Genomic DNA, 9,826 nt, shown 5'->3' with positions numbered 1-9,826 from the left:
CTGTTTCAAATAAATACCAAGGGTTTTGTTTATTTTCTTCTAATAGGGTTGAAAAATAAGCAGATCTAGCAGCTTTTAAGGCCTCTCTGTAAGTAATCGAGCTCTCCTTCCATGAAATGCGAAATACCTCTAGTTTAGTTTTCTTCCAGCAACGCTCCATTTTTCTGGCTGCTCTCTTAAGGGCCTGAGTGTGCTCGTTGTACCACGGCATTGGACTATTTTCTTTAATCTTCTTTAAGCGCAACGGAGCAACTGTGTCTAAAGTGCTGGAAAAGAGAGAGTTAAAAGTTTCTGTAGCAATATCTAGTTCTTCTAAGCTATCTGAGATGCTGATATGATGAAACTGATTAGGAAGATTATTGATAAAGCAATCTTTAGTGGCAGAAGTGATAGGTCTAACATATTTGTAACACTGAGTCGGCTTTGCAGCCTTGACTAAATGAAGTTTACACGAGACTAGATAATGATCTGAGATGTCATCACTCTGCTGCAGAATTTCAACGGCATCAACATTGATTCCGTGTGATAATATTAGATCTAGAGTATGATTACGACGATGAGTAGGTCCTGACACGTGTTGTCTAACTCCAATAGAGTTCAGAATGTCTTTAAATGCCAGTCCCAATGCATCTTTTTCGTTATCTACATGTATATTAAAATCACCAACAATTATGACTTTATCTGCAGCCAGAACTAACTCTGATAGAAAGTCAGCAAATTCTTTGATAAAGTCTGTATGGTGCCCTGGTGGCCTGTATACAGTAGCCAGCACAAATCTCAAATGTGATTTATCATTTAGGCTACACTATATATTGCTACATTTAGCAACAACACTTCAAAATAATTATATTTAAAACAAGACTTCTCAGTAATTCTGAAGACATTACTATAAATTACAGCAACACCTCCCCCTTTGCCTTTCAGACAAGGTTCATGTTTATAACAGTAATCTTGCAGGGTGGACTCATTTAAAGTAATATAATTGTCTGGTTTTAGCCAGGTTTCTGTCAAACACAGCACATCTAGATTATAGTCTGTAATCATATCATTAACAACGAGTGCTTTTGAAGTAAGCGATCGAATATTCAGCAACCCGAGCTTTATCATTTGTTCATCCGTATTATATCTGTTTTTTATTTGTTGAACATCAATAAAATGTTTATCCTTGAATGGGTTTAGGAGTTTTTTGTATGTCCTAATTCGGGGAACAGACACAGTATCTATATGAAGATATCTAGGTGAAAGAGGCTCTATGTGATGGGATTTATCTGACCTTGGTGACGCGAGGCCGCTAGCAGACGGTCGGTTTAGCCAGTCTGTCTGCTTCCTGACCTGAGCCCCAGATTGTCATGTTTGAGCTCTAAGACTATGTGCCATATTACTAGAGAGAAGAGCAGCACCATCCCAGGAGGGATGAATACCATCTCTTTTCAACAGGTCAGGCCTAACCCTAACCCTAACTCTTAGACAGCCAGCCATTGAGTGATGACAATCTACTAACTATCTCATCACTCCGGCAAACAGGAAGGGGGCCAGAGCAAATTACAGTGCCTGACGTCGTACTTGCAAGTTCACACACCTCTTTAATATTCATTTTGGTGATCTCCGACTGGCGGAGTCTAACATCATTAGTGCCGACGTGAATAATAATTTTAGAGAATTTACGATTAGCATTAGCCAACAATTTAAATTTGCTTTGATGTCAGGCGCTCTGGCTCCCGGCAAACATGTGACTATGGTGGCTGGTGTCTCTATAATCTGGATACGGCCGGGGTCCACCTCACCTCAGGAAACGGAGAAACTGGTTGACACTTCAGGACTGCGTTGTCGACCCGTCCAGGCGCAGGTCCTTCATCAGATCTGGATACGGCCTGGATCCGGCAGGCTGTGGTAAACCTCGGTATAAACAGAGACTAATATTAGCGTAGACGCCATTCTTCTTATGATGTAACGAGAACATCAGGATTTATGGGAAGTGTTCCCGGTTCCGGCTGGCCTAATCTATGCAGCCTAATATGGAATTAAAGAAGTCTATAATGTGTTATGTGTATGCTAGGTCAAAGAGATGTGTTTTTAGTCTAGCTTTGAACTGACAGAGTGTGTCTGCTTCCCGGACAATGGTAGGAAGACTGTTCCAGAGTTTTGGTGCTAAATAGGCGAAGGATCTACCGCCAGCAGTCGATTTTGATATTCTAGGTATTATCAACTGGCCGGAGTTTTGAGATCGCAAAAGACGTGAAGGACTATAATGCGTTAAGAGCTTGCTCAAGTACTGCGGAGCTAAACCATTTAGTGCTTTGTAAGTAATCAGCAATATTTTAAAATGTATACGATGTTTAATAGGGAGCCAGTGCAGTGTTGACAGAACCGGGCTAATATGGTCATACTTCCTGGTTCTGGTAAGAACTCGAGCTGCTGCGTTTTGGACCAGCTGTAGTTTGTTTATTAAGCGTGCAGGGCAACCACCCATTAGAGCATTACAATAATCTAGCCTTGAGGTCATGAACGCATGGACTAATTGTTCTGCATTGGTCAATGAGAGCATATGACGTAATTTAGACATATTTTTAAGATGGAAGAATGCGGTTTTACAGACACTAGACACGTGACTTTCAAATGAAAGATTGGTATCAAAGAGCACACACACCCAGGTTCCTAACCGACGACGAAAACTTGACAGAGCAGCCATCAAGTGTTAGACAGTATTCTAGATTATTACGTGAGGACGTTTTTTTGTCCAATAATTAGAATCTCTGTTTTTTCAGAGTTAAGTAGTAGGAAATTACAAGTCATCCAGTTTTTTATATCAGCTATGCATTACGTTAATTTTGTGAATTGGTAAGTTTCGTCTGGGCGTGAAGAAATATAGAGCTGAGTATCATCAGCATAACAGTGAAAACTAATGCCATGTTTCCTAATGATATCTCCTAAGGGTAGCATGTACAGAGTGAACAGCAGCGGTCCTAGTACTGAGCCTTGTGGTACGCCATACTGAACTTGTGATCGATGAGACATCTCTTCATTTACTGCTACAAACTGATAACGGTCAGATAAGTATGATTTAAACCATGCTAGTGCAATTCCACTAATGCCAACATAATTTTCGAGTCTATTTAAAAGAATGTTGTGGTCAATAGTGTCAAATGCAGCACTAAGATCGAGTAACACTAATAGAGAGATACAACCACGGTCGGATGATAGGAGCAGATCATTTGTGACTCTAATGAGAGCAGTCTCAGTACTATGGCACGGTCTAAATCCTGACTGAAAATCCTCGCAGATATCATTTCTTTCTAGAAAGGAACATAGTTGTGAGGATACCGCCTTTTCTAGTATCTTTGACAGAAAGGGTAGATTCGAGATCGGCCTGTAATTGACTAATTCTGTAGGATCAAGTTGCGTTTTTTTAACAAGCGGTTTAATCATAGCCAGCTTAAAGGTTTTTGGTACGTATCCTAGAGACAAAGATGAATTAATGATATTAAGAAGAGGATCTATGACCTCTGGAAGCATCTCTTTCAGTAGCTTAGTCGGTATAGGGTCTAACATACATGTTGTCGATTTAGATGATTTAACAAGTTTAGTAAATTCTTCCTCTCCTATAGCAATAAATTATCAAATTTTTCCTCAGGGAGACTACAATGCACTGCCTGATGCGGTACTGTAGTAGACGGTTGCATAGTTATAATTTTCTCCCTGATATTATCAATCTTGTAAGTAAAGAAGTTCATAAAGTCATTACTGTTGTGTTGCTTGGAAACCTCTGGGCTTGGAGCTTTCTTTTGCGTTAGTTTAGCCACTGTTTCAAATAATTACCAAGGGTTTTGTTTATTTTCTTCTAATAGGGTTGAAAAATAAGCAGATCTAGCAGCTTTTAAGGCCTCTCTGTAAGTAATCGAGCTCTCCTTCCATGAAATGTGAAATACCTCTAGTTTAGTTTTCTTCCAGCAACGCTCCATTTTTCTGGCTGCTCTCTTAAGGGCCCGAGTGTGCTCGCTGTACCACGGCGTTGGACTATTTTCTTTAATCTTCTTTAAGCGCAACGGAGCAACTGTGTCTAAAGTGCTGGAAAAGAGAGAGTTAAAAGTTTCTGTTGCAATATCTAGTTCTTCTAAGCCAGTGGTTCCCAAACCTGTCCTGAAGGCCCCCCAACACTACACGTTTTCTTTGTCTCCCTACTCAAACACACCTGATTCAACTCATCAGCTCATTATCACATGGGTTAATTGAGCTGATGAGTTGAATCAGGTGTGTTTGATTAGGGAGACAAAGAAAACATGTAGTGTTGGGGGGCCTTCAGGACAGGTTTGGGAACCACTGTTCTAAGCTATCTGAGATGCTGATATGATGAAACTGATTAGGAAGATTATCGATAAAGCAATCTTTAGTGGCAGAAGTGATAGGTCTAACATATTTGTAACACGGAGTCGGCTTTGCAGCCTTGGCTAAATTAAGTTTACACGAGACTAGATAATGATCTGAGATGTCATCACTCTGCTGCAGAATTTCAACGCCATCAACATTGATTCCGTGTGATAATATTAGATCTAGAGTATGATGACAACGATGAGTAGGTCCTGACACGTGTTGTCTAACTCCAGTAGAGTTAAGAATGTCTTTAAATGCCAGTCCCAATGCATCTTTTTCGTTATCTACATGTATATTAAAATCACCAACAATTATGACTTTATCTGCAGCCAGAACTAACTCTGATAGAAAGTCAGCAAATTCTTTGATAAAGTCTGTATGGTGCCCTGGTGGCCTGTATAGAATAGCCAGCACAAATGTTAAACGTGATTTATCATTTACACTATATATTGCTACATTTAGCAACAACACTTCAAAATAATTATATTTAAAACAAGACTTCTCAGTAATTCTGAAGACATTACTATAAATTACAGCAACACCTCCCCCTTTGCCTTTCAGACGAGGCTCATGTTTATAACAGTAATCTTGCAGGGTGGACTCATTTAAAGTAATATAATTGTCTGGTTTTAGCCAGGTTTCTGTCAAACACAGCACATCTAGATTATAGTCTGTAATCATATCATTAACAACGAGTGCTTTTGAAGTAAGCGATCGAATATTCAGCAACCCGAGCTTTATCGTTTGTTCATCCGTATTATATCTGTTTTTTATTTGTTGAACATCAATAAAATGTTTACCCTTGAATGGGTTTAGGAGTTTTTTGTATGTCCTAATTTGGGGAACAGACACAGTGTCTATATGAAGATATCTAGGTGAAAGAGGCTCTATGTGATGGGATTTATCTGACCTTGGTGACGCGAGGCCGCTAGCAGACGGTCGGTTTAGCCAGTCTGTCTGCTTCCTGACCTGAGCCCCAGATTGTCATGTTTGAGCTCTAAGACTATGTGCCATATTACTAGAGAGAAGAGCAGCACCATCCCAGGAGGGATGAATACCATCTCTTTTCAACAGGTCAGGCCTAACCCTAACCCTAACTCTTAGACAGCCAGCCACTGAGTGATGACAATCTACTAACTATCTCATCACTCCGGCGAAAAGGAAGGGGGCCAGAGCAAATTACAGTGCCTGATGTCGTACTTGCAAGTTCACACACCTCTTTAATATTCATTTTGGTGATCTCCGACTGGCGGAGTCTAACATCATTAGTGCTGACGTAAATAATAATTTTAGAGAATTTACGATTAGCATTAGCCAACAATTTAAATTTGCTTTGATGTCAGGCGCTCTGGCTCCCGGCAAACATGTGACTATGGTGGCTGGTGTCTCTATGATCTGGATACGGCCGGGGTCACCTCACCTCAGGACACGGAGAGACTAGTTGACACTTCAGGACTGCGTTGTCGACCCGTCCAGGCGCAGGTCCTTCATCAGATCTGGATACGGCCTGGATCCGGCAGGCTGTGGTAAACCTCGGTATAAACAGAGAGACTAATATTAGCGTAGACGCCATTCTTCTTATGATGTAACGAGTACATCAGGATTTATGGGAAGTGTTCCCGGTTTCGGCTGGCCTAATCTATGCAGCCTAATATGGAATTAAAGAAGTCTATAATGTGTTATGTGTATGCTAGGTCAAAGAGATGTGTTTTTAGTCTAGCTTTGAACTGACAGAGTGTGTCTGCTTCCCGGACAAAGGTAGGAAGACTGTTCCAGAGTTTTGGTGCTAAATAGGCGAAGGATCTACCGCCAGCAGTCGATTTTGATATTCTAGGTATTATCAACTGGCCGGAGTTTTGAGATCGCAAAAGACGTGAAGGACTATAATGCGTTAAGAGCTCGCTCAAGTACTGCGGAGCTAAACCATTTAGTGCTTTGTAAGTAATCAGCAATATTTTAAAATTTATACGATGTTTAATAGGGAGCCAGTGCAGTTTTGACAGAACCAGGCTAATACGGTCATACTTCCTGGTTCTGGTAAGAACTCGAGCTGCTGCGTTTTGGACCAGCTGTAGTTTGTTTATTAAGCGTGCAGGGCAACCACCCATTAGAGCATTACAATAATCTAGCCTTGATGTCATGAACGCATGGACTAATTGTTCTGCATTTGTCAATGAGAGCATATGGGGTAATTTAGATATATTTTTAAGATGGAAGAATGTGGTTTTACAGATACTAGACACGTGACTTTCAAATGAAAGATTGGTATCAAAGAGCACACACACCCAGGTTCCTAACTGACGACGAAGACTTGACAGAGCAGCCATCAAGTGTTAGACAGTATTCTGGGTTATTACGTGAGGAAGTTTTTTGTCCAATAATTAGAATCTCTGTTTTTTTCAGAACTTAGAAGTAGGAAATTACTTGTCATCCAAGTCTTTATATCAGCTATGCATTCCGTTAATTTTGTGAATTGGTAAGTTTCGTCTGGGCGTGAAGAAATATAGAGCTGAGTATCATCAGCTTAACAGTGAACACTAATGCCATGTTTCCTAATGATATCTCCTAAGGGTAGCATGTACAGAGTGAACAGCAGCGGTCCTAGTACTGAGCCTTGTGGTACGCCATACTGAACTTGTGATCGATGAGACATCTCTTCATTTACTGCTACAAACTGATAACGGTCAGATAAGTATGATTTAAACCATGCTAGTGCAATTCCACTAATGCCAACATAATTTTCGAGTCTATTTAAAAGAATGTTGTGGTCAATAGTGTCAAATGCAGCACTAAGATCGAGTAACACTAATAGAGAGATACAACCACGGTCGGATGATAGGAGCAGATCATTTGTGACTCTAATGAGAGCAGTCTCAGTACTATGGTACGGTCTAAATCCTGACTGAAAATCCTCGCAGATATCATTTCTTTCTAGAAAGGAACATAGTTGTGGAGATGCTGCCTTTTTTAGTATCTTTTGACAGAAAGGGTAGATTCGAGATCGGCCTGTAATTGACTAATTCTGTAGGATCAAGTTGCGTTTTTTTAACAAGCGGTTTAATCATAGCCAGCTTAAAGGTTTTTGGTACGTATCCTAGAGACAAAGATGAATTAATGATATTAAGAAGAGGATCTGTGACCTCTGGAAGCATCTCTTTCAGTAGCTTAGTCGGTATAGGGTCAAACATACATGTTGTCGATTTAGACGATTTAACAAGTTTAGTAAATTCTTCCTCTCCTATAGCAATAAATGAATCAAATTTTTTTTTAATTTTTTTTTTTTTTATAATATTTGTTCCTTAGTGTAAAATGGAAATGCATGGTAAATAAGCAAAAAACTATGGTGTAACAGAGTTTTAGAACTAGACAAATCTCTCTGCATTTTTTTTATTTTATTTTTTTATTTTTTTATTTATTTTTTATTTATTTTTATTTATTTATTATTTATTTTTATTTATTTTTTATTTTTTTATTTTATTTAAAAAAAATTTTTTATTATTATTATTTTTTTTTTATAATATTTGTTCCTTAGTGTAAAATGGAAATGCATGGTAAATAAGCAAAAAACTATGGTGTAACAGAGTTTTAGAACTAGACAAATCTCTCTGCATTTTTTTTTTTTTTTTTATAATATTTGTTCCTTAGTGTAAAATGGAAATGCATGTTAAATAAGCAAAAAACTATGGTGTAACAGAGTTTTAGAACTAGACAAATCTCTGCATTTTTATTTTTTTATTTTTTTATTTTTTTATTTTTATTTTTTTAATTTTTTAATTTATTTTTTATTTATTTTTATTTATTTATTATTATTTTTTATTTTATTTTTATTTTTTTTTATAATATTTGTTCCTTAGTGTAAAATGGAAATGCATGGTAAATAAGCAAAAAACTATGGTGTAACAGAGTTTTAGAACTAGACAAATCTCTCTGCATTTTTTAATTTTTATTTATTTATTTTTTTAATTTTTATTTTTTAATTTATTTTTTATTTAGCATTACAATAATCTAGCCTTGATGTCATGAACGCATGGACTAATTGTTCTGCATTTGTAAATGAGAGCATATGGGGTAATTTAGATATATTTTTAAGATGGAAGAATGTGGTTTTACAGATACTAGACACGTGACTTTCAAATGAAAGATTGGTAAGAGCACACCCAGGTTCCTAACCGACGACGAAGACTTGACACAGCAGCCATCAAGTGTTAGAAGTATTCTAGGTTATTATGTGAGGAAGTTTTTTGTCCAATAATTAGAATCTCTGTTTTTTTCAGAACTTAGAAGTAGGAAATTACTTGTCATCCAAGTCTTTATATCAGCTATGCATTCCGTTAATTTTGTGAATTGGTAAGTTTCGTCTGGGCGTGAAGAAATATAGAGCTGAGTATCATCAGCTTAACAGTGAACACTAATGCCATGTTTCCTAATGATATCTCCTAAGGGTAGCATGTACAGAGTGAACAGCAGCGGTCCTAGTACTGAGCCTTGTGGTACGCCATACTGAACTTGTGATCGATGAGACATCTCTTCATTTACTGCTACAAACTGATAACGGTCAGATAAGTATGATTTAAACCATGCTAGTGCAATTCCACTAATGCCAACATAATTTTCGAGTCTATTTAAAAGAATGTTGTGGTCAATAGTGTCAAATGCAGCACTAAGATCGAGTAACACTAATAGAGAGATACAACCACGGTCGGATGATAGGAGCAGATCATTTGTGACTAATGAGAGCAGTCTCAGTACTATGGTACGGTCTAAATCCTGACTGAAAATCCTCGCAGATATCATTTCTTTCTAGAAAGGAACATAGTTGTGGAGATACCGCCTTTTCTAGTATCTTTGACAGAAAGGGTAGATTCGAGATCGGCCTGTAATTGACTAATTCTGTAGGATCAAGTTGCGTTTTTTTAACAAGCGGTTTAATCATAGCCAGCTTAAAGGTTTTTGGTACGTATCCTAGAGACAAAGATGAATTAATGATATTAAGAAGAGGATCTATGACCTCTGGAAGCATCTCTTTCAGTAGCTTAGTCGGTATAGGGTCTAACATACATGTTGTCGATTTAGACGATTTAACAAGTTTAGTAAATTCTTCCTCTCCTATAGCAATAAATGAATCAAATTTGTCCTCAGGGAGACTACAATGCACTGCCTGATGCGATACTGTAGTAGACGGTTGCATAGTTAATTTTCCTAATTTAATTAGGATAATTTTCTCCCTGATATTATCAATCTTGTAAGTAAAGAAGTTCATAAAGTCATTACTGCTGTGTTGCTTGGAAACCTCTGGGCTTGGAGCTTTCTTTTGCGTTAGTTTAGCCACTGTTTCAAATAAATACCAAGGGTTTTGTTTATTTTCTTCTAATAGAGTTGAAAAATAAGCAGATCTAGCAGCTTTTAAGGCCTCTCTGTAAGTAATCGAGCTCTCCTTCCATGAAATGCGAAATACCTC

Source organism: Abramis brama, assembly GCF_963993115.1.
Source record: "Abramis brama genome assembly, chromosome: 6".
Taxonomy (NCBI): Eukaryota; Metazoa; Chordata; class Actinopteri; order Cypriniformes; family Leuciscidae; genus Abramis; species Abramis brama.
This window is presented reverse-complemented; position numbering follows the sequence as displayed.